This window comes from Schistocerca serialis, chromosome 5, assembly GCF_023864345.2.
Source record: "Schistocerca serialis cubense isolate TAMUIC-IGC-003099 chromosome 5, iqSchSeri2.2, whole genome shotgun sequence".
NCBI lineage: Eukaryota > Metazoa > Arthropoda > Insecta > Orthoptera > Acrididae > Schistocerca > Schistocerca serialis.
This window is the reverse complement of record NC_064642.1, coordinates 45,048,233-45,075,174: the sequence shown is the minus strand read 5'-3', so window position 1 is coordinate 45,075,174 and position 26,942 is coordinate 45,048,233.

The following is a 26,942-nucleotide window of genomic DNA, read 5'->3' as shown; positions in this document are numbered from 1 at the left end:
ATGAGTGAGGTCATGCCACTATGACTAATAGTTCTCATTTTGAAAATCTGGCGAACAAGCAAATGTATGGCTTGAGGAGCTTACTAGTTGACTTAGCATTGAGAAAGGAGTAGTTGTATCAAATAGTGAGACTGATTATGTAACAAAACAGGTCTTAAGTGACTCGATTAGTACAACAAATACAAGGGCAGTTACTAGTGAAAAGCTCGCTAAGCAAGGTACCAGTAAACAAAATCAAGAAGAGGGTAATAAAAAAATGAAATCAAGAAGAGGGTAATAAAGGACAAGAAGAGAGTATTGTTATCTTGTTATCAAATAGGATAAAGAATCTAATAAGGAGAATAATAAACTAGTAGATGAGTATTGCACCAAATAAGAAAAGAGTATTAGAACTCAGGAATAGATGATGGGGAACATTATGGATTTTACAGGGAAGCTAGAGAATAAGAAAAGCCTTGAGAGTAGTGAAACAATGCCTGGAGGGCAGCCATGCTCTGGAAATACCGAGTATAATTCTCAGATAGTAACTGTAAATAAATTAGAGACTACCCAATAGAGACGGAAAATGTTAATACACCGACAGGCCAAGTTGTAGTACGTAATGAGAACATTGAACATAGTTATCAGCTAATGAACACAAACAAATTAGAAAGTTATCCTGTAGAAAGTTAAAAGTTTGATTCATTAGTACGTCTGGAGGTTGTACCCAGTGAGAACAATGAGTTCAGCTGTTCTGTAATGATAATAAGCCAGTTACTAACTCCTATAGCAGTAGGTGAAAGTGTTAATGCAGTAGTAGATCAGAACACAGTACACAGTGAAATACCTAATGAGGGAACAAGCCAAGTGCAAGACGAAATTTTGACTGAAATTGAAACTACATGTGTGCAAATTTGTCAAGAGGTGTGTGTAGCATCAGAGTCTGATACTAATAACATTAAGATTAGACCTGAAAACACAAAAGTCGAATCAGTAAGACGAAGGATAGTATTCACAGATGTAGCAGCCTTAGTCGGAGTGGCATTTTTGGTTGAGGAGTCATGTACATTTACAGCTCTCGTAAAGATAAATGTTTAGTTGTGTAATAATCAATAGCTAAGGCCATGCTATATCATAAATCAGCAAGTTAGTATCTACTGTAAGCTATCTTTTGAAGGTTTCTCTTTTATTTGCGTACTTTTCGGAAAAAGAAATCATTCCATAGCCGCGAATTTTGGCTATGTTTTATTTACTCTATCAGGTACTGTACATAGGTCATTATTCTAATAAATTACAGTTTGTATTGTTACTGTAATCTTAAACACTACACATTTGACTCTCTAGTAAGTAGCTGAAGTCAGAAAGTTCGGAAATAAGTGAAAAGTTCATATAGTAAAGGATCAGTCCTTTATTTTCTTTTGTTTCTTTATGTAAAAAACACAGATTTAATCGTTTCTATTCCTCCGAAAGTTTTTAATTAGTATCCAAACTTCAGGACTAAGCTATCTAAGAAATTTGATATCTTAATTGATTAGTCTAGAAAATTATTCTTGTTTGATTCAGACTAGAGCTAAATTTTGTTTGTCATGAGATATGAAGTGCATGGCTTTCTCTAGGATTGTTAATTCTGGGGTGTGGTTTGAGGGTTTTTGCAGTTTCATGCATGTGGGTGACCGTAGTGGCGTGGGAACTGGGGAAATAAACAAGGATCATTGCTGTTGTAGTACTTTCTGTAGAGACAGGAAGATAGGGGAAGAGGAGTAGAAGATTGCTGCACTTCAGGCGGAACTAGATAAGGCAAAACAAGGTCTGGAATGGTTAAGGGGGGAGAAGGGAAAAAGAGATGGGGAGTGACAACAGGATATAGATGAAAGAGTAGTAGGATTTTCTCAGACAGGTTTGTTGTTAACGAGAAAAACACGTTTGATCTGTTTTCACAGTTGGAAACTTACAAAGCACAAGTAGATGTAGGAGTAGACAGAACGCAACAAACTTTCAAAAAATGTGTGAGAAGTAAGAAGTCAGAAAAAGTTGTGAAGAAAAATAAAGTTCTGTTGGTAGGTATTTCACATGGGAGTGTTGTTGGCTGACTATTGCAGGATGAGCCGTGGTCGTGTTACTAGGTCACAACTTTTTTTTTTTAAAATGTAGTGAAACTCCGGGTCAGGTGATAGAGAATGTAGGTTTACTTTGCAAATATTTCACAAAGGAAGACACCGCAGTAACAGTGGGTGGGGCAGGCAACAGCATAGACAGGGGCCCAGTTATTCAATTGAGGGTGACCTAGTAACGATAGCTTCAGCAACGAGACATAGTGATGTGGGCTGTGTGTCTGTTCTGAGGGGCCATGATCAGCCTAAGTCTTCTGTCAGGAGAGTTAATTTATAAGTGGTACAGCTGCTTGGGTTATATATGGGTTCTTACATTGGTATAGTTCCTGTTAACTCTATCAGTAAGTGGGGCTATAATAGGCATAGCCTTTTCCTCAACAGGAAAGGGAAAACTGTCTGGGCTAGTAGCAAATATCTTAAGGCACTATTACATGTGGTACAGGACCAGTGGCTACAAGTGACAGTACAGCAGTTATTTTAGGGGAGGAACCGGAGAAACAGGAGAGGTTCAGAGACAGGTTGAAAATGACATTCATATTGATAAAACGGTCACTCGGAATTCAATATTTAGTATTCACAATTCATAAAAACAGCCCCTAATAGAAACTGGAGATCTTCAGGATCCATCCAACTGTATTCAGCCAGGGCACAGAATCAGATATCCCTATTGCATCAGAATATCGAAGGACTGAGGGTAAGCTTAATGAGTTACTTATTTGATTCGAAGAACTAGAGTTGAGCAAACCAGTTGAAATAATCTGCCTCTCTGAACATATTGTGACCACTGGTATAGATATGTTACATGTTACAGGAATTAATTTAGCTTCTTACGTCCGTAGAGAAAATACGGAAAAGGAAGAGTTGCCACATTTGTTAGAAACTGTTTTAATTACAAGAATACCGATATTAATAAATTTTGCTCAGAGCAGCACTTAGAACGGAAGAAGTATTTATAGTAAGTAGTATTTATAGTAAGTCCTTTAGAATAGTAAGAACGTACAGAGCATCTTAAGGAAACTTTAACCTCTTCATAAAAAATCTGGAAGCTCTGTTCTGATGGTTTTAGTGTGCATTTATTGAAAAAATCTGTCAGTGAACAATTATTGCAAAAAGTAACACTGTCATTTAATGTAATTCCTACTGTGAACATTGCAGCTAGGGTATGTAAATGCTCTGGGACTACTACTGATAAAATCTTTGTAGACAAATCTAGTGAAAATGTCATACCACAAAACTAATAGTAAATGCACTATGTGATCAGGACTTGCGGCATCGTACGTTAAGTGATGAAACTTGCCAGAATATAAAATCCATTAAACCTGAGTACAGGAGGGTAATAAATCAGTCAAAATTTGGGAACTTTAGGAGATTGCTCAAAGACATGAACTGGAAAGACGTTTACAATACTTCCGACTCAGTTGGGAAACACAAAGCATTCATTAATATATTTATTTCCTCATTCGAAAATTGTTTTCCCCTAAAGATTACTCAAAGCAAACAGAAGTCTAATAGTAAACCATGGATTACACCAGGAATAAAAGTATCATGAGGGACAAAAAGGGAATTGTGTCTACTATCTAGGAATAGCTCTGATGTTACTATTATAATGCATTAGAAAGAATACTGCAAAATACTGTAGTACATAATCCAGAAATCTAAGCAGCTTTATTACGAGAAGAATATAATTGCACCAAGCAACAAAGTAAAAACTATGTGGGATACGGTGATGACAGAGACAGTTGGGGCCAGAAAGGAAATAGAACAGATAGCTCTAAAAGTGAATGAGACATTTGTAGCAAATGCATGCAGTGTTGCAAACCTCTTAAAAAGTACTTTGTTTCTGTTACTGACAGCCTGGAGTTATCAGGTTCAGCAAATAGTGCAATACAATATATGAGACAAGTCTCTACAAATAACTTCAGTAAAATGAAAGTGACACTAATTTCTTCCAAAAAAGTAGCATCTATCATAAAATCCTTGAAATCAAAGTATTCTAATGGTTATGATAACATACCAATGAAGTTAATCAAAGAGTGTTCATGATGAGATAAAAGAAATTAGTGAGATAATTAAAGAAGACGAAAATTTAATTCTGATGGGGAATGGAAATCGATAGTATGAAAAGGAAGAGAAGGAAAAATAGTAAATGACTATGGACTGGGAGAAAGGAATGAAAGAGGAAGCCGCCTGATATAATTTTGCACAGAGCATAATTTAATCATCGCTAGCACTTTGTTTAAGAATCATAAAAGAAGACTGTACCCATGGAAGAGACTTGGAGAAACCGGAAGGTTTACGATTGATTATATAATGGCTAAACAGAGATTTAGGAATGAGATTTTAAATTAGCAGGGGCAGATGTGAACTCTGAACTGTACATGAAAACTTAAGAAACAGCAAAAAAGTAGGAAATTAAGGAGATGGGACCCAGATAAGTGGAAAGAACAAAAGGCTCTTAAGCATCCGAAGGAACATTAGGCAACGGTTTACTACAGAAGGGAAAAGGAGTATAGTGGAAGACGAATGGGCAGCTTTAAGAGATGAAATCGTGAAGGCAGCAGAGGATCAAATAGGTAAAAAGGCAAGACCTAGTGGAAATCCTTGTATAACACAAGAGATGCTCTTGTTGTGGTCTTCAGTCCAGAGACTGATTTGATGCAACTCTCCATGCTACTTTATACTGTGCAAGCTTCTTCATCTCCCAGTACTTACTGCAACCTACATCCTTCTGAATCTGTTTAGTGTATTCATCTCTTGGCCTCCCTCTACGATTTTTACCCTCCACGCTGTCCTCCGATACTAAATTGGTGATGCTTCAAAGTATGCCCTACCGACAGATCCCTTCTTCTAGTCAAGTTGTGCCACAAATTTCTCCTCTCTCCAATTCAATTCAATACCTCCTCATTAGTTATTTGATCTATCCATTTAATCTTCAGCATTCTCCTGTACTACCACATTTCGAAAGCTTCTATTCTCTTCTTGTCTAAACTATTTATCGTCCACGTTTCACTTCCATACATGGCTACACTCCATACAAACACTTTCAGAAAGGACTTCCTGACACTTCAATCTGTACTCGATGTTAACAAATTTCTCTTCTTCAGAAACTCTTTCCTTGCCATTGACAGTCTACATTTTATATCCTCTCTGCTTCGACCATCATCAGTTATTTTGCTCCTCAAATAGCAAAACTCATTTACTACTTTAAGCGTCTCATTGCCTAACCTAATTCCCGCAGCATCACCCGATTTAATTCGACTACATTCTATTATCCTCGTTTCGCTTTTGTTGATGTTCATCTTATACCCTCCCTTCAAGACATTGTCCATTCCGTTCAGCTGCTCTTCCAGGTACTTCGCTGTCTCTGACAGACTTACAATGTCATCGGTGAACCTCAAAGTTTTTATTTCTTCTCCATGGATTTTAATTCCTACACCGAAATTCCCTTTTCTTTCCTTTATTGCTTGCTCAAAATACATATTGAATAACGTCAGGGATAGGCTACAACCCTGTCTCACTCCCTTCCCAACCACTGCTTCCCTTTCATGCCCCTCGGCTCTTACAACTGCCATCTGGCTTCTGTACAAATTGTAAATAGCCTTTTGATCCCTGTATTTTACCCCTGCCACCTTCAGAATTTGAAATAGAGTATTCCAGTCAACATTGTCAAAAGCTTTCTCTAATTCTACAAATGCTAGAAACGTAGGTTTGCCTTTCCTTAATCTATTTTCTAAAATAAGTCGTAGGGTCAGTATTGCCTCAAATATTCAACATTTCTACGGAATCCAAACTGATCTTCCCCGAGGTCGACTTCTACCAGTTTTTCCATTCGTCTGTAAAGGATTCGTGTTAGTATTTTGTATCCGTGGCTTATTGATATTGAGATATTGAGGCAGCAGAGGATCAAATAGGTAAAAAGACAAGGGCTAATGGAAATGCTTGGATAACACAAGAGTTATTGTACTTAATTGATGAAAGGGGGAATTTAAAAATGCAGCAGATGAAGCGGGTGAAAAGGAATAAAAACATTTGAAAATGAGGTTGACGGAAAGTGCACGATTGCTAAGAATGAATGGCTAGAGTACAAATCTAAGGCTTTAGAAGCATATTTCACTAGGGGAAAGATATATACCTCGTACAGGAAAATTGAGGAGGCCTTTGGGGAAAGGAGAAGCCGCTGTATGAATATCAAGAGCTGAGATGGTAAACCAGTCCCTAGCAAAGAACGGAAAGCTGAAGCGTGGAAGGAGTATGTGCAGTGCCTATACAAGGGAGATGAACTTGGAAGTAATATCATAAAAAGGAAAATGGACGTAGATGAAGGTGAGATGGGAGATACGATACCGAAAGAAGAAGAAGATCTTAGTCGAAGGCCCAGGGGATACACTATATGCTGTCAGAACTACTGATAGCCTTGGGAGAGCCAGCCGTGACAAAACTCTTCCTTCTGGTGTGGAAGAGGTATGAGACACAATTCCGAAGAAATAAGTTGCTCACAGGTGTGAAAATTACCGAACTATCAGTTTAGTAAGTCCTGGTTCCAAAACACTAACAAGAATTCTTTACAGAAGAATGGAAAAACTGATAGAAGCCAACCTCTTGGAAGATCACTTTGGATTCTGGAGAAATGTAGGGACGCGCGAGGCAGTACTAACTCAACGACTTCTCTTAGAAGATAGGCTAAGGTGAGGCAAACTTACATCTATAGCATTCGTAGACTCAGAGAAAGAGTTCGACAATGTTGCTGAATACTCTCTTTGAAATTCTGAAGGTAGCAGTGGTAAAACATACGAAGCGAAATGCTATTTACACCTTGTACAGAATCTAGACGGCAGTTGTAAGAGTCTATGGCATGAAAGGGACGCGGTCGTTGAGAAGGGAGTAAGACAGGGTTATATCCTAATTAAAATTTCCCTATTTAACATGTTGTAACACGGAAGTAATTACCATTCGACTACCAAACTTGGTAGCATTACTGTCCCGTGTATGGGGTGCACTATTTCCATGCGTCACAGCGCCACAGTCAGGTTCCAACTATTGCCTTCAAGTGCCGTGATCAGTCTTTGTGATTTATGGTCTCACATACCTGACCAGTCGCAGTGCACTTGTTGACATGTCAGTATGAACTTGGACAAAAGCAGCAGGGCATTATTGGTGAAATTATCAAAACGACAGTAATGCTGCAGCTGCACTCCGAGAATGTCGCCGGCTGAAAGGATTACAGAAGGGTCGTCTGCTGTGCGGAGCATGATGAAGTAGTTCGAATCAACTGGAGAACTGGGCGTCACTCAGGGAAGAGGCCGACGACCGGTTGCACCAGAGGTGGTTGATGAAATCGCCGTTGCTATGGCAATAACGCTGCGTGCAATTTCCGATCGTCAGGCAGTGCGCGTACTGTGCCACGACAGTTGAACATCCCGTGGTCCGTGGCACGGAAGGTGCTTCGAACCATTCTCAAATGGTATCCATACAGGATCCATTTCGTACAGCAGCTTGCGCCACAGGACGCACAACGACATGTTGACTTCTCTCTCCACTTCCTCTCAAGGATTGAAGTTGACGAGGGCTGGCCCTGGACTGTCCTGTGGATAGACGAAGCTCGTTTTTCACGCAAGGGTGAGGTGAATACACAGAATTTCCGAGTGTGAGGATCTTCACCTCCAGTCACTGTGCGTGTAGTTCCTCCGTATGGTGAACACGTCACCGTATTGCGTGGCTTTACAGCTACGTTCGTCATTGTCCTGTTCTTTTTTGAACAGGTAGGCGCTCACGGAGCAAAGACGTGCAGTGTGACTGGCCAGCGTCACTGCGATATGCTTCGCCAACATGTCATATCCGTCCTACAGGAGAGAAACGCATTTAACGCAACAGTTTTGATGCAAGATGTGGCCCCACCGCACATCCCTCGTGAAGTTCACCTGCTTCTTCGAAGCACATTTGGAAACGATCGAATTATCAGCTGATCATTTCCAAATGCTTGGCCGGCATGATCACCTAATCTCACCCCCAGTGATTTCTGACTGTGGGGCTACCTGAAGGACAGGGTTTACCAGGAGAACATTCACACATGCGCTGATCTGAAGTGCAGCATAACAAGAGAGGTAGCCAGTATACCAACGGGCAGGCAGAACGCAATCCTGCGCTTTCAGACTCTTCTGGACACTGGCGGGCGCTTTATTGAGTCCCTTTTATAGCAGTAATGGTACTAGTACGTAATGGTGTGATGTACTGTAGCAGCACATTAAGAGAGTTTCAACTGAATATATTCTGCATTATTTCTCTTCGCCATGTCCTTGACATTAATGCTACAAGGTTTGGAACTAGAACGATAAGCAGATTCCGTGTTACAACGTGTTAAATAGGGAATGTTTAATTACAACTACCCAGTAGATATAATAGGGGTCGGTGAATTGAAATGGAAAGAAGACAAGGATAATTTTTCAGATGAGTGTAGGGTAATATCAGGAGCAGCAGAAAATGGTATAATGGGAGTAGGATTCGTTATGAATAAGAAGGGAGGGCAGAGAGTATGTTACAGTGAACAGTTCAGTGACAGGGTTGTTCTATCACAATCAATAGCAAACCAATGTACGCCCCGATAACTGAATGGTCAGCGTGACGGACTGCCGTCCTAAGGGGCCCGGGTTCGGTTCCCGGCTGGGTAGGGGATTTTCTCCGCTCAGGGACTGGGTGTTGTCCGTAAGGGGCCTCCCGACCGTTGACGCCAAACGCTTATTTCCATTTCCAATAGCAAACCAACACCAACAACGATAGTTCAGGTATATATGCCGATATCGCAAGCTGAAGATGAAGAGATAGAGAAAATATATGAGGATACTGAAAGGGTAATATAGTACATAAGGGGACATGAAAATCTAATAGACATGGGGGACTGGAATGCAGTTGTAAGGGAAGGAGTAGAATAAAAAGTTACAAGAGAATATGGGATTGGGACAAGGAATGATAGAGGAGAAGGATTAATTCAGCTCTGTAATAAATTTCAGGTAGTAATAGCGAATACTCTGTTCAAGAACCACAAGAGAAGGAAGTATACTAGGAAAAGGCCAGGCGATACAGGATGATTTCAGTTAGATTACATCATGGTCAGGCAGAGATTCCGATATGAGATACTGGATTGTAAAGTATACCCAGGAGCAGATATAGACGCAGATCACAGTGGTATAATTATGAAGAGTAGGCTGACGTTTAAGAGATTAGTCAGGAAGAATCAATATGCAAAGAAGTGGGATACGGAAGTACTAATGAATGACGACATACGCTTGAAGTTCTTTGAGACTATAGATACAGCAATAAGAAATAGCTCAATAGGTAATACAGTTGAAGAGGAATGGAATTCTTTAAAAAGGGCAATAACAAAAGATGGAAAGGAAACAAAGGTACAAAGAAGGTTATTGAGAAGAAACGATGGGCAACAGAGGAAGTACTTCAGTTGATCGATGAAAGAAGGAAGTAAAAAATGTTCAAGGAAACTCAGGAATACAGAAATAGAAGACGCGAGGAATGAAATAAATAGAAAGTGCAGGGAAGCTATGACGAAATGGCTGCATGAGGAATGTGAAGAAATCGAAAAAGAAATGATTGTCGGAAGGACTGACTCAGCATCTGGGAAGTCAAAACAAACTCCGGTTAAACAAAAATCGACGACGGTAAGATTAAGACTGCAGTGCGAATTCCACTGTTAAGTGCAGACGAGAGAGTGGCTAGGTGGAAAGAATACATTGAAAGCCTCTATGAGGGGGAAGATTTGTTTGATGTGGTAGAAGAAATAACAGAAGTCGACTTAGAAGAGATAGAGGATCTAGTATTAGAATCAGAATTTGAGAGAGCTTTGGAGAACTTAAGATCAAATAAGGCAGAAGGGATAGATAACATACCATCAGAATTTCTAAAATCACTGAGGAAATGGCAACAAAACGACTGTTAACGTTGGTGTGTAGAATGTATGAGTTCGGTGACATAACATTCGACTTTCGGAAAAACATCATCCAAACATTTCCGAAGACTGCAAGAGCTGACTAGTGCGAGAATTATCGCACAATCAGCCTTAACAGCCGATGCATGCATGTTGCTTGCAGGAATAATATACAGAATAATGGAAAAGAAAATTGAGGATGTGTTGGATGACGATCATTTTGGCTTTAGAAAAGGTAAAGGCACCAGAGAGGCAATTCCGAATTGCGGTTGATAATGAAAGCAAGATTAAAGAAAAATAAAGACACGTTAATAGGATTTGTCGACCTGGAAAAAGCGATCGACAATTTAAAATTGTGCAAGATGTTCGAAATTCTGGGAAAAATAGGAGTAAGCTATAGGGAGCGACGGGTAATAATACAATATGTACAAGAGCTAAGAGGGAGTAATATGAGTGGACGATCATGAACGAAGTGCTCGGATGAAAAAGGGTGTAAGACGGTGATGTAGTCATTCGCGCCTACTGTTCAATCTGTACGTCGAAGAAGCAATGATGGAAATAAAAGAAAATTTCAGGAGTGGAATTGAAATTCGAGGAGAAAGGGTATCAATGATACGATTCGCTGATGGCATTATTTTGAGTGAAAGGGAGAAAGAATTACAAGCTATGCTGAACGGAATGAACAGGCTAATGAGTACGGAGTATACACTAATAGTAAATCGAAGAAAGTCGAGACGAGAACAGTAAGTAACTTAACATCAGGATTGATGGTCACTAAGCAAATCAAATTAAGGGATTCTACTACCTAGGCAGCAAAATAACCAATGACAGACGGAGCAAGGTGAACATAAAAAACAGACTAGCATTGGCAAAAAGGGCATTCCTGGCCAAGAGAAATCTACTAGTATCAACCATTGGTCGTAATTTGAGGAGGAAGTTTCTGAGAATGTGCATTTGGAGCACAGCATTGCATGGTAGTGAAACATGGACTGTGGGAAAACCGGAGCAGAAAGGAATCGGAGCATTTGAGATGTGGTGTTACAGACGAATGTTGAAAATTAAGTGAACTGGTAAGGTAAGGAATGAGGAGATTCTGCTCAGAATCGGAGAGGAAAGGAATATGTGTAAACACTGACAAGGAGAAGGGACAGGATCATAGGACATCTGTTATGACATCGGGGAATGACTTCCATGGTACTAGAAGGAGCTGTAGTGGGCAAAAACTGTACTTTCAGCAAATAATTGAGGAGGTAGGTTGCAGGTGTTGCTCTGAGATGAAGAGGAATTCTTGGCGGGCCGCATCAGAAGAAATGTTCAAATTTGTGTGAATTCCTAAGAGCCGGCCGGTGTGGCCGTGCGGTTCTAGGCGCTTCAGTCTGGAACCGCGTGACTGATACGGTCGCAGGTTCGAATCCTGCCTCGGGCATGGATGTGTGTGATGTCCTTAGGTTCGTTATGTTTAAGTAGTTCTAAGTTCTAGGGGACTGATGACCACAGATATTAAGCCCCATAGGGCTCAGAGCCATTCAAACCATTTTGAATTCCTAAGGCACCAAACTGCTCAGGTCATCGGTCCATAGACATACAAACTACTTAAATTAACTTATGCTAAGACCAACATACACACCAATTCTCGAGGGAAGACTGGAACCTCCGGGGGGGGGGGGGGGGGGCGGAATCTGTGACATGGTGCCTCTAACCACGCGGCCACGGCTGTCTTGAGTAATAAATGGTGAAGAGAAGATGTGGTGACAAAATGTAGAGAATTTTTGAGGAAACATGAGAGTATGTGATGAGATGTATGATGCTACAGGTAACTGGATGGCAGAGGATTTTCTTAAGTTGGGGAGTAAAGAGCTAAGACTTTTGCTGCGTATTTATTCATGTGTATTACTGGAAGGCTGGAAATACGAGTATATGTCGAAGACAAGTTGTTGTAGAATTTCTGAATATTGGCATAGATATAAAAACTTTTATCAGTTATATATTATGAGTATGAATGAGGGAAGATTAATGAAGGTATATGTTGCTGACTTGTAAGGTTGTTTTTGTTGTGGTCTTCAGTCCTGAGACTGGTTTGATGCAGCTCTCCATGCTACTCTATCCTGTGCAAGCTTCTTCATCTCCCAGTACCTACTGCAACCTACATCCTCCTGAATCTGCTTAGTGTATTCATCTCTTGGTCTCCCTCTACGATTTTTACCCTCCATGCTGCCCTCCAATGCTACATTTGTGAGCCCTTGATGCCTCAAAACATGTCCTACCAACCGATCCCTTCTTCTAGTCAAACTGTGCCACAAACTTCTCTTCTCCCCAATCCTATTCAATACCTCCTCATTAGTTACGTGATCTACCCACCTTATCTTCAGCATTCTTCTGCAGCACCACATTTCGAAAGCTTCTATTCTTTTCTTGTCCAAACTAGTTATCGTCCATGTTTCACTTCCATACATGGCTACACTCCATACAAATACTTTCAGAAACGTCTTCCTGACACTTAAATCTATATTCGATGTTAACAAATTTCTCTTCTTCAGAAACGATTTCCTTGCCATTGCCAGTCTACATTTTATATCCTCTCTACTTCGAACATCATCAGTTATTTTACTCCCTAAATAGCAAAACTCCTTTACTACTTTAAGTGTCTCATTTCCTAATCTAATTCCCTCAGCATCACCCGATTTAATTCGACTACATTTCATTATCCTCGTTTTGCTTTTGTTGATGTTCATCTTATATCCTCCTTTCAAGACACTGTCCATTCCGTTCAACTGCTCTTCCAAGTCCTTTGCTGTCTCTGACAGAATTACAATGTCATCGGCGAACCTCAAAGTTTTTATTTCTTCTCCATGGATTTTAATACCTACTCCAAATTTTTCTTTTGTTTCCTTTAATGCTTGCTCAATATACAGATTGAATAACATCAGGGAGAGGCTACAACCCTGTCTCACTCCTTTCCCAACCACTGCTTCCCTTTCATGTCCCTCGACTGTTAGAACTGCCATCTGATTTCTGTACAAATTGTAAATAGCCTTTCGCTCCCTGTATTTTATACTTGCCACCTTCAGAATTTGAAAGAGAGTATTCCAGTTAACATTGTCAAAAGCTTTCTCTAAGTCTACAAATGCTAGAAACGTAGGTTTGCCTTTTCTTAATCTTTCTTCTAAGATAAGTCGTAAGGTTAGTATTGCCTCACGTGTTCCAACATTTCTACGGAATCCAAACTGATCTTCCCCGAGGTCCGTTTCTACCAGTTTTTCCATTCGTCTGTAAAGAATTAGCGTTAGTATTTTGCAGCTGTGACTTATTAAACTGATAGTTCGGTAATTTTCAAATCTGTCAACACCTGCTTTCTTTGGGATTGGAATTATTATATTCTTCTTGAAGTCTGAGGGTATTTCACCTGTCTTATACATCTTGTTCACCAGATGGTAGAGTTTTGTCATGACTGGCTCTCCCAAGGCCGTCAGTAGTTCTAATGGAATGTTGTCTACACCCGGGGCCTTGTTTCGACTCAGGTCTTTCAGTGCTCTGTCAAACTCTTCACGCAGTATCTTATCTCCCATTTCATCTTCATCTACATCCTCTTCCATTTCTATGATATTGTCCTCAAGTACATCGCCCTTGTATAAACCCTCTATATACTCCTTCCATCTTTCTGCCTTCCCTTCTTTGCTTAGAACTGGGTTGCCATCTGAGCTCTTGATATTCATACAAGTGGTTCTCTTCTCTCCAAAGGTCTCTTTAATTTTCCTGTAGGCAGTATCTATCTTACCCCTAGTGAGACAAGCCTCTACATCCTTACATTTGTCCTCTACCCATCCCTGCTTAGCCAATTTGCACTTCCTGTCGATCTCATTTTTGAGATGTTTGTATTCCTTTTTGCCTGCTTCATTTACTGCATTTTTATATTTTCTCCTTTCATCAATTAAATTCAATATTTCTTCTGTTACCCAAGGATTTCTATTAGCCCTCGCCTTTTTACCTACTTGATCCTCTGCTGCCTTCACTACTTCATCCCTCAAAGCTACCCATTCTTCTTCTACTGTATTTCTTTCCCCCATTCCTGTCAATTGTTCCCTCATGCTCTCCCTGAAACTCTGTACAATCTCTGGTTCTTTCAGTTTATCCAGGTCCCATCTCCTTAAATTCCCACCTTTTTGCAGTTTCTTCAGTTTTAATCTACAGGTCATAACCAATAGATTGTGGTCAGAGTCCACATCTGCCCCTGGAAATGTCTTACAATTTAAAACCTGGTTCCTAAATCTCTGTCTTAACATTATATAATCTATCTGATACCTACTAGTATCTCCAGGATTCTTCCAGGTGTACAACCTTCTTTTATGATTCTTGAACCAAGTGTTAGCTATGATTAAGTTATGCTCTGTGCAAAATTCTACAAGGCGGCTTCCTCTTTCATTTCTTCCCCCCAATCCATATTCACCTACTATGTTTCCTTCTCTCCCTTTTCCTACTGACGAATTCCAGTCACCCATGACTATTAAATTTTCGTCTCCCTTCACTACCTGAATAATTTCTTTTATCTCGTCATACGTTTCATCTATTTCTTCATGTATGGTATGTAAGGTATGATTATAATTATTATGTGTGGAAGGATATTGATAAAATGAAGATCACAGAGTAAGGGTTAATGAAACTTGGAGAGAGCAATTTTTCATTGGTAATTTAAAGAAATCATTGTAGGAATTTAGATGAGCAATTAGGGCAGGATGTTAACTTCAAGTACAGTGAAAATAGTGAGTGCAAAGGCTGTTTTTGCATTTGCAGTGGAGTTTGTTGTGAAATATTTGGTGAAGTTGTCAGTCTTGGGTAGCACTTGGTTGGGTGACTGTCGGGGTCTGCTGAAGCCAATTGAGGAGCTACTTGACTGAGAAGTAGCAGGTCCGGTCACGAAAACTGACAACGATCGGGAGAGTAGTGTGCTGACCACAAGCCTCTCCATATTCGCATCCAGTAACACCTGTCGGGTGAGGGTAACACCATGGTCAGTCGGTACCGTTGGGCCTTCCGAGGCCTGTGCAGATGGAGTAAATACGAGTATATGAATACAGCTTTGAAGACACTCTTTATTTCTTCATAACTGTGGTCCATAAATAATTTGAAAAGCTATTTAAAACTGAGAAGGTTTCTTTATGTATTATTTTGGTCGGAATTTAACATTAAGCTTCAAAATAGATAATGTCTAGACTGCCATTGATTTGATGGTCAGACTATTGTCATACAGCTGATTGAGGTATAAGTGGCCCAAATATTTTCTTTTCCTGTTATAACACAATGTCATACTTAAGGGGAGTTGGAATGCCGGAAAATGGAAAAAATTCACATTTTCAGTTTTTAACCTTATAACTTAATTTGAAATTTTCTGCTTAAAATGGTGCAAAATTTGTTAAGAAATTCCAATTGGAAGTATTTTTATTTAATTTTTCAAAATTACATGTGCGCCCAGCAAAGTTACCCATCTTGTGATTTGTACACATTTAAATCTTCGCATTTCCGAAAACATTACATATAGAAGGCTGTGGATTTCACTCTTCAGTTGTAGAATCTTTGATCCTTCCATAGGTACCATTGTTTTTACGACTAGCTGTGTTTATTGTTCAGTTTTTGATCTGTGAGTGTTTGTTTTGAGCCTCGAGTTTAGTTTGTCGCTCATTTGGAGTTTGTTATCTGTCTTGTTTTGACTTTCAGTGGTGAGTGCGTAGTTTCTACGATGCCTAGGAGTGCATCATTATTTAAAAAGCGAAAGTTTCGCGGTAATAGATTTACAAATAACGTTTGTTCAAGTGATTCTGCTTCAGCACCTGTTGATGCTGGTGAAAGTTCTGACGTTTGTACAGCTGAGATGTGTGAAGGAGACACGCCCACCAGTGCATCAAAAAAGAAGTTATCAAACTGTGCAAGTGAAATTACAGATGAAGCTTCTAATGAACAATATGTTTTAGTCGACTTTCCTGTTTTTACTGAGTTTATGAAGAAATGTTTGTGTTGTAATCTTTGTGGAGGTTCTTTTGATATGAACATAACAAAATCTATAGGACTTTCCTGCAAAATTGCTATAGTTTGTGCCAGTTGTGAAAATGAGACCTGTTTTTGGAGCTCTAAAACATGCAGTAGCAATTTGTTTGAGAGTAATATCAGGCTAATGTATGCAATGAGAGCAATTGGTAAAGGACATACTGCTGCTCAAACATTTTGTGCCATAATGAATCTTCCACCTCCACCTGCTAAAATTGACAATTACACTGAAGTGATAGGAGATGCTGTTCAGTCTGTAGCAGATTTATCAATGAAAGCTGCTGCCAGTGAAGCAAAATATATAAATGAAGGAAACCCAGATATCCCTGTTGCTTTTGATGGAACCTGGCAGAAAAGGGGTCACACATCCAAAAATGCTGTTGCTACTGTTACTAGTGTGGACAGCGGTAAAGTTTTGGACTATGAAGTGCTCACTAAACATTGTTACCATTGTGCATCTGGTAAGATAGAAGCAGCTCACATATGTAGCAAGAATTATGAAGGTACGAGTGGAGGCATGGAGGCTGCCGCTGCTGTGAAAATGTTTAGCAGATCAGAAAAAGAACGGGGAGTATTTTACACAAAATTCCTTGGAGATGGGGACTCCAAGGCATACAAAAGTGTTACAGAATCCATGCCATATGTCAATAAGACAATAACTAAACTAGAATGTGTCGGTCATGTTCAGAAACGAATGGGCACTCGTCTAAGGAAACTGAAACAGAATCTGAAGGACAAAATTTTGTCAGATGGTAAAACCATTAGAGGTCGCCTGTCAGATAAAATTATAAATGAATTACAACAATACTATGGTATGGCAATAAGAAATAATGCAAATAATTTGCAGGAAATGAGACAAGCTGTATGGGCCACATATTTACATCGATCATCAACTGATGATAATCCTCAACATTTTGCTTGTCCAGATGGTCCTCAGTCATGGTGCAATTATAGAAAATCTCAAGCTACTGGGGATCCTTATCACCATAAAAATTATATTCCATTGGCTGTTATGGAAGTAATTAAACCAATATATAGAGACTTGGGGCATCCTGATCTTCTGCGAAAATGTCTTCATGGTTGTACCCAGAATCAAAACGAGTCGTTCAACAACCTCATTTGGACTCGTGTACCTAAGAATGTATTTGTTGGGATAAAAACATTGAAATGGGGAGTCAGTGATGCTGTTATTTCATTCAATGATGGTCATATGGGTAGGCTAAAGGTCATGGCAAGGCTCGGCATTGCTCCTGGTATCAACACCATCAGAGGTCTTCAGCTTCTGGACAGCGTGCGAGTAAGGAAGGCTCAGTATGCAGCTGAATTTAATACAAAAAAAGCAAGGGCAGCAAGGAGAAGAAAGCTTCTAGGTGAAGAAGAAGAACTAGAAGATGACCCTGATTACTCTGCTGGACACTTTTGATAATAGAATAAAAGGTATTTGTGAATTTTCATAATAAATTACTTTAATCGCATTTTCTGGCATTTGACATTTTTAGTGTTACATGTACCTTTATCTCATAAACCACTCAACCAACAACATTCAAATTTTCAGAAATGCTGCAAAACAGTTCAAAGAGGCCACTGAACTAGAATCATGACAAGAACTGGCTTATTCTCTGAACTAGGGAAGTTTATGTTATACTTTTTCCAATAAAAAATGGCTTAATGGTAAAAAATTCATAAATACTATACCAACAAAAAGAAAACATTGGTTCTAGTTCAGTGGGCTCACAATATATGCTGAAAACCTCTGCCAGAATTTCAAAGTTCTGAAGATAATAGTTCCAAAGAAAAAGGTACACAAAGTTAGCAAATTTAACATTGGCGAGATAGGGCATTCCAACTCCCCTTAAGCATTAAGATGGCATTAGATTGGGATAAAGAATTTGTGACTGACATCTGTCTGATCTTCCCCTGCAATGTTGACATTTGTACTGATTGTTCACACTCAACCGCTATCAAAATCACGATGATCCCTATTCCTTTTTCCCTAAGCTCGAACTGTATGTCTGTGTAACTGACAAATCTGTGTAGTTAGATGTAGCTAGTTGAATAGTACTCTGAAAGCAATTATAATGCACTAACTACTTGGTGATTATTCATAATAATTGATAGTACAATGAGATACATTTTATTAGACATAGATACTATGTTTATGTCATTGCACATCTTCATTATTTAATATGTACAAAACTTCAAATTTTGCTGTATGAGATACATAAAGGTATTATAAACTTACATATTTTGTGTCATTGTAGATCATATTCTCTGTATATCAAAGTGTGTACATATTTCTCAGTATTTCATTGCAGCTTGATATTAATGTAGTTTCTAGTTTTCCTGTGATTTGACTTTCGTGTGTTCTGGAAAAGTACAGGACGGACTCACTACTGTAAAGATGTGTAAACACACGTTGTGGCACAGAGAAGAGCTATTCTATAGGCGGTATGGATACTGAAACTTTAAGTCCAGTTCTCCTTCATTTAATGGAGAACCAGTGCCACCTAGTCAGGCATCATGTCAAGTGTCCTATTGTGTAAACATTACCACACTGTTGGTTCGCCACTTTGTCTCAGTGCCTACCTTTTTACCGAAAATGGAACACATGAAGTACACGTGACAATGAATGGTGAAAGAACCGATCGTACTGTTATTTCGTCAATAGTGAAGTTCTTGGTGGTCGGCGGAAAGACTGCCTCAACTGTTTGTCTTCCTTGATTATGTCCTTATTAACGTTACTGTTATTACGTTAGGATACTTGCGTTGTCAGTGGAGAAACTGATCACTTCCTGTGCTCTTGAGTTTGCCCTTAGTCGGCAAATATGTATGTTTTTGTTCAATTGTGACGGTATGAATCAAGAAATAGTATATCCTCTACAAAACAAAATATGCTGCATGTGACATTTGCCATAAGTTAGACATTTTCACCTGCCTGTGCACGTCATTGTCCCATACGTATCCTCTTCCTCACTTGAACAAGACAGTTCAAATATATTTAAAGAGCTCTAATATTTTATTATCAATATATTATCTATACATTTATCGATCTGTTCAACATTCAGCTTATTTCTTTCTTTAAGATGTACAATTTCTTATTATTGTTCCATATATTATATTTTTATACTGTACTTATTATAATGTATGCACTACACTTTTCTATAGATTATTTACTTCTGGAGTCTCTCTTGTTAACTTCCTCATAAACATAAGATTGTTAGTTTTCTGTTCAGTTGTAGGAACGTTATAGATATTTACCTGTCTATGCCAATTATTGCCACTCATGCTTATTAATTTGTTCCATATCTTTACTGTTTAAACACAGAATGATTTTTTTGCTGAGTTTTGCAATCGTTGGGTGCACAACTTTATGAACTTTTGGCTATTTTATTATATATTCATATATCAACATTAAGTACGAATTTCTTAAATATATCTTGCTGTATGTCTTAGCAAAAAAATTCTTCAAACTTGTTGTTTGATAGGTTACAGGTGAAGAAAGGTTGATGGACGATGCGAAGTGGCAGTTTTGTTTGTGATATTGGCAACAGGAAACAGTTTCCCTAACCATATGTATAAAGCAGACTGGCTGGGTTCCTAATATATACTATAAGTTTTCAGTCCACATGAGACAGAAACTTGGGTGTCGAATGTGGCTGGAAGCGGATGTGTGTACTGGTGTGCTTGCCTAATTTAGTAATGCTGTTTGCTGTAACTTGGAACACGTTAAAGAAGGTAATTTGCCATATGAGCTACCTTTACAGGAAGTGGAACATTGCATTTAGGGGGCGGTTTTAGTTTTGGTTTGACCGTTACATTACTATTGTTTTAAACACCTCATAAATGTATGAACTCAGGAAAGGAACACATCAATTGTTGTCCCTTTTCATGTTTAAATACTGAATTTAAATAATTAGTCTTCATGAAAGTTTTGTCCAAAAAATTAACTTCATAAAAATACCGTTTATATCCAGATTTCAGCGATTTGTTAATAACAGCATCCAGCGCTGTTTGTATGTTCATATCTTTTAATTTACGTTAACGAATTCATATTTAAGTGCCATTAGTTTTCAGAGTTTCGACACTTAGCCTCCCACCCCACTTGCTACTTAAGAGTTTTAAAATAGATTAATGTGGACTCACATTGTAGCTCGTGAGATGCGACTATTAAATGTGTATCAAGCTGACGCGTAAAACTCTTGCACTACAGATGGCAAGAGTTATTTACTGAGATTACACAAAAGAAATTCGATTGCAAAGCACAGCTCAGATTTCCGCTGTCACCGAGGTAAGCCAAAGTGATTATTAGGGAGAGAATTATACATTGTTTTGTGTACTTAGGGAATAAATGTTATGTACGCATTTAGATTATGTATAAAGTTTGTAAAGCAACATAATATTAACTTGTAGTCGGTAAGATGCGTTGTGGTTATAAAGACTGAATATAATGTTCGGAATAATGCATACAGGTAATTTAAGCACAGAAGTTTTATGTGCAGTACAGTTAATGATTACATACACCCTCTAGTCAGGATGAACTTATACCACGTGCACAGTCAGGTTACAGTCGAAAGGTTTCACTGGCAAGCTAAAGTAAAAAGTCTCTCTAAAAGTTACAATTAGACATTCGTACAGGTAAGAAAGTTAAAGTACAAAATTTACAATCTTTACTACTCTTTAGGCTACTTCGACAATTGAAATAAATGAATAACGATGCTTGATCCCATATCAAGTTGGCTCCATTGATTTTGATTGGGACTGGATCTTTGCATCACATCGTCCTTCGTTTTCCAGATATCAACATCGTATTACCTACATAAATGATTCAGGTAGTGAAGTGACCTTTATAAGTCTTGTTTTACTAGCAATACGTATCGTCTGCATAAAGTAAAATGCTACCTTTTCAAGTTTTGATACCTCTGTCTATATGTTAGTTCTAGATTTAGACAACACCATTAGAACATGTATTTAAAATCATATGTGATATTTCACACACTGTCATCCTCTATTATTTATAAAAAATCGCGGCCCTTGTTTGATACATGCTTACTCATCAACCCATTTTATGGCCCATAGTAGTTTCCTGAACATCCATTATTTTCCATTACTGTCTGAAATTTATTTCTGGTTTTATTTAATTATTTTGCAGAGTCTACAACGGCTACGTGCGTCTGTAAATTAAATTCTCGATTTTCCTCTAAAATATGCTTTATAAGAATTGCAGTTAAGTGTAGTTGATCTTCGCCTGCTAAATCTGATCTCTTCTTTGTCAATAAGAATTTCTGAATACAATCTAATCGTTACTTGCGATTAATGTTCCTACACGAAATTATTAAATTTTGTATTTTTCAATCTATCTCGTATATTGTTTGTCAGCACAGACTGAATCAGCTTTGTAACATCATGAGTCCATATTAAAACTAGCTACGACACGTATTGCTGAGAGATTGTGCATTGTCGCCTGGAGTGGGAGGAGAAACTGAAGTAGATAAATTATTGGAAGGATGAAGCACAACAGTCACACTCATTACAGAAACAATGGGAGCCACGTACACTCCTGGAAATGGAAAAAAGAACACATCGACACCGGTGTGTCACACCCACCATACTTGCTCCGGACACTGCGAGAGGGCTGTACAACCAATGATCACACGCACGGCACAGCGGACACACCAGGAACCGCGGTGTTGGCCGTCGAATGGCGCTAGCTGCGCAGCATTTGTGCACCGCCGCCGTCAGTGTCAGCCAGTTTGCCGTGGCATACGGAGCTCCATCGCAGTCTTTAACACTGGTAGCATGCCGCGACAGCGTGGACGTGAACCGTATGTGCAGTTGACGGACTTTGAGCGAGGGCGTATAGTGGGCATGCGGGAGGCCGGGTGGACGTACCGCCGAATTGCTCAACACGTGGGGCGTGAGGTCTCCACAGTACATCGATGTTGTCGCCAGTGGTCGGCGGAAGGTGCACGTGCCCGTCGACCTGGGACCGGACCGCAGCGACGCACGGATGCACGCCAAGACCGTAGGATCCTACGCAGTGCCGTAGGGGACCGCACCGCCACTTCCCAGCAAATTAGGGACACTGTTGCTCCTGGAGTATCGGCGAGGACCATTCGCAACCGTCTCCATGAAGCTGGGCTACGGTCCCGCACACCGTTAGCCCGTCTTCCGCTCACGCTCCAACATCGTGCAGCCCGCCTCCAGTGGTGTCGCGACAGGCGTGAATGGAGGGACGAATGGAGACGTGTCGTCTTCAGCGATGAGAGTCGCTTCTGCCTTGGTGCCAATGATGGTCGTATGCGTGTTTGGCGCCGTGCAGGTGAGCGCCACAATCAGGACTGCATACGACCGAGGCACACAGGGCCAACACCCGGCATCATGGTGTGGGGAGCGATCTCCTACACTGGCCGTACACCACTGGTGATCATCTAGGGGACACTGAATAGTGCACGGTACATCCAAACCGTCATCGAACCCATCGTTCTACCATTCCTAGACCGGCAAGGGAACTTGCTGTTCTAACAGGACAATGCACGTCCGCATGTATCCCGTGCCACCCAACGTGCTCTAGAAGGTGTAAGTCAACTACCCTGGCCAGCAAGATCTCCGGATCTGTCCCCCATTGAGCATGTTTGGGACTGGATGAAGCGTCGTCTCACGCGGTCTGCACGTCCAGCACGAACGCTGGTCCAACTGAGGCGCCAGGTGGAAATGGCATGGCAAGCCGTTCCACAGGACTACATCCAGCATCTCTACGATCGTCTCCATGGGAGAATAGCAGCCTGCATTGCTGCGAAAGGTGGATATACACTGTACTAGTGCCGACATTGTGCATGCTCTGTTGCCTGTGTGTATGTGCCCGTGGTTCTGTCAGTGTGATCATGTGATGTATCTGACCCCAGGAATGTGTCAATAAAGTTTCCCCTTCCTGGGACAATGAATTCACGGTGTTCTTATTTCAATTTCCAGGAGTGTATTTCTAAGTCAAACTAGGGATCGAAGAATAAACCCTATGAAAGCCTAGGCAGCAACATTCTCGTAGAAACGATCTCTCTCTCTCTCTCTCTCTCTCTCTCGCGCACACACACACACACACACACACACACACACACACACACACACACACAGACACACATACACATTGATTGTATTGTATATATAACTATAGATGACACAGGGAAACGTACGGCAAGGAGTAAACTGAGGGGAAGAAATGGGTCGGGTGATATACAGATCTCGAGGAGCCCTACTCTACAACCTGGTAGGTAGCTGGTTCATGTTGTTCCGTACGAGGCTAGTGGCCAGGGGAAGGGACGGAGCCGGCAGCCACTCGTGGAACTGACAGTCCCGCTAATGCCGTCAGCTGTATGGATGTTTCGACATTATCATATTTTTACAGTTTTCTGTGATTACATTCAACCGCATAACATTATATCCATTCTGGAACAGAATTACATATAAATCCTCGTGACCAAATGAGCACATCTGCCCGATAAAATATTACTGCCGATGCATGGCACACGTCAATTGTCCGCTTTTATGCCCGCTTTGTGGCAGATACTGCACCCGCGGGAACGAACGGTGAGCTGTTTTCCATTGTGACTTCATGCGCCGAGTTTTCACGGCAGTCAGTCAACACGTATGTCGTTAGTGCGACAGGCTGTTTTCGTCGATACAAATTGCATTTTTAACAGTACAGCAAACGCTGAAGGGTGTGATCAATAGTGAGACGGTCAGGGAGTCGTATTTGGATTTATTTCAGCTCTGTTCATAGACTCCATCTGCCATTCTTTTTCCTACGTGTCGTAATTGCCCTCTAACCCCATGCTTGGTTTCCAGATCATTCCTGTTTCTACCCTGCTTATGGAAATGCTACAACCGCAGCTTCGTAAGAGAGTCTGTGAGGCTTCGGAAGCTCTGTGAGACCAGGTTGTCGAACTGTGAATAGAGATCTACATCTACCGCTGCATCTACACTCTGCAAACCACTGTGAGGTGCATGGCAGAGGATACGTCCCATTGAACAAATTATTACGGCTTCTTCCTGTTCCATTCACGTATGGAGCGCGGGAAGAATGATTGTCTGAAAGCTTCTGTGAGCACAGAAATTATCCAAATCTTATCCTCACGGTCCCTGTGTGAGCGATACGTAGGGGGTTGTAGTATATCCCTAGAGTACACATTTAAAGCCAGTTCTTGAAACTTTGTTAATAGACGTTCTTGGGATGGTGTATGTCTGTTTTCAGGAGTCTGCCATTTCAGTTCCTTCAGAATCTCCGTCACAGGCTCCCATGGATAAAAAAAAAAAAGAAAAAAAAAACCAACAACAACTTGTGACCATTTGTGCTGCTCTTCCCCGTTCAATATCCCCTGTTAGTCCTATCTGGTAAGGGTACGGGTCCCACGCACTTGAGCGATATTCTAGGGTGGGTCGCACGAGTGGTTTGTAAGTAATCCCTTTAGTAGACTGATCGCACTTCGCCAGTGTTCTACCAAAAACCGAAGTCTATCACCTGCTTTACCCACAACTGAACCTATTTCATACCCTGCACACAGATTTTACATGAGTTGGCCGATTCCAAAGATGACTCACTGATATTACAGTTATCGGTTACTACGTTTTGTCGTTTTGAGAAGTGCACAGTTTTACGTTCCTTAACATTTAGAGCAAGTTGCCAATCTCTGCACCATGTTTAAATCTTATTAAAATATAACTGAATATTTATGGAGCTTCTCTCAGATATTATTTCATTATAGATAATTGCATCATTTTCAAAAGGCCTGATTTTACTGTTTATACGGTCTGCAAGGTCATAAATATACAACATGTATAGCAAGAGTCCCAACACACTTCCATGGGGCACACCCGAAGTTACTTCTAAATCTGACGATGACCCTCCATCCAAGGTAGCATGCTGTGTCCTCCTTCCCGAAATGTCCTCAGTCTAGTCACAAATTTCATTTGATATCCCATATGACCGTTCTTTTGACAACAAGGTAGGTGCGATACTGAGTCAAATGCTTTTCGGAAATCAAGAAACACAGCATCTACCTGATTGCCTTGATTCAATGCTTTCTATATGTCATCTGAGAAAAGTGCGAGTTGGGTTTCACATGATCGATATTTTCGAAAACTATGCTGGTTCGGATTAAGGAGGTCATTCTCTTCGTTGTGACTGTCATTTTATGCAGCACGAATACGTGGAGTTACTTGACGACCTGATTCCTCAAGACATAACAGAGTCGAAATAGGCATAGCAAAGCTTCGACGTTTCACTATCTGTGACAGTGGAGAATATTTCGATGGTGAGAACGGCAACGTTGTCTTTCTGCATAATAATGTCAATGGAAGGTTTAAAAGCAAGTTTTCCGTCTTTGTTTTAAGCTCAAGGATTTAAAATGCTTGACAGTTCTAAAAATAGGCCAATTTTTGATGGTAACATTTATGTTTTTTCCATATGCTACACACTGAGGGTAAGTCCGGGGGAGCTGGATCACTCGGTGAGACGGACCAGTGGCGTTTTTCACAAAAGCGCCGCTCGAGAGTCGCTCCCGCTACTTTGTGAACAAATGTGGTGCAAAAATGATGCTGTTATTTTCGTGTTAGTTCTGCAGAAAAACCACATTCTCTGTTCCGGTAAGCCGAAAAGTTTCATCGTGTAGTTACATAATTTTAGAATTTAGACTTCGCTTGAACAATAGTGATGCAATTTTTTTACAGCGAGCTTGACAGTTGTCTAAGCACGAAACTAACCTAAAATAGTCACCGATTTCTCTACCTGCTGATAGCATTGCTATGGCCCGTCTCCGTCAGACAATCGGGAGAGTTGCGTTATTTGCGAGAGATGGCTACTTGTTTTAATTTGGGACAGATTGAGCGCAATTAAATATAGCTTGAAGGCATGTGCAATAATTCCACTGAAGGCGGGCACAGTCCCAGACTACGCTTATTTATCGGGAAATACGTCTACGCAAGTAAATGGAAGAGCAGAATCTCACGCACAGGCGAACCACCCTCTTCTAAACTCGTCAAAAGACTTAGTGATCCCTAGGACATCGAGGGAGCAGAGTCATCAGCACAAGACAAATTCCTTCGTTGACACTTCGGACTCCACTCCTACTAAACCAAAAACTTCCAAGATTATTACTTCAAAGCTGACTACTCCTAAGCCAACACAGACAAAATTTTCGGAAGAAATATCACCTGTTCCTTCTAGTGATAAAACTATGAATTTTCAGAGGAAGGCAGAAAATGTATCTAAATCTCTAAACTATGCTGAAAATACTGAAACTGTAAAGAAAACGAAGGATAAGGGAAGAAAGAAAACAGGAAAAAGGCACAAAAACATCATCGAAAGGAGCTACTGGTGATTATAAAAACAGACTGAAGAGGCTAGAAAGGAAAAATACTGAATCTAGCTCACTGTGTTCATCAGATGCAGACATTGTAGAAGATTGCGAAAATAGGTTTCATGAATGGGATGAAGACTAATGTGTTGGGTGTTTTGATATCTATTACAAAAGTAACAAAAATGACCATTGGTTTCAGTTTGTTTCCCGTTCACGATGGTCAGTGAATATTGTTCAACATAGGTAATAACTGTAGCTGCTGCAGAGAGAGGAACGTGGGCTAATGCTTGAACAAATTGAACATCCATGTTTAATCATGATTAATAATAAATTGACAATATTGTTTTTTAATAAAATATTTAATAGTATAATTCTGTCCATTACAACTTTTTAAAAATAAAAATTTGGAATTGTTATTGACTCTTTGCTTCATTTATAGCTACTTGTATATGGGCCGTCTCTTCAGTACACTGGTCTGTCTCACCTGCAAACCTATGTATGAGATGGACGACTCAAGCATATTTTTATTTCATC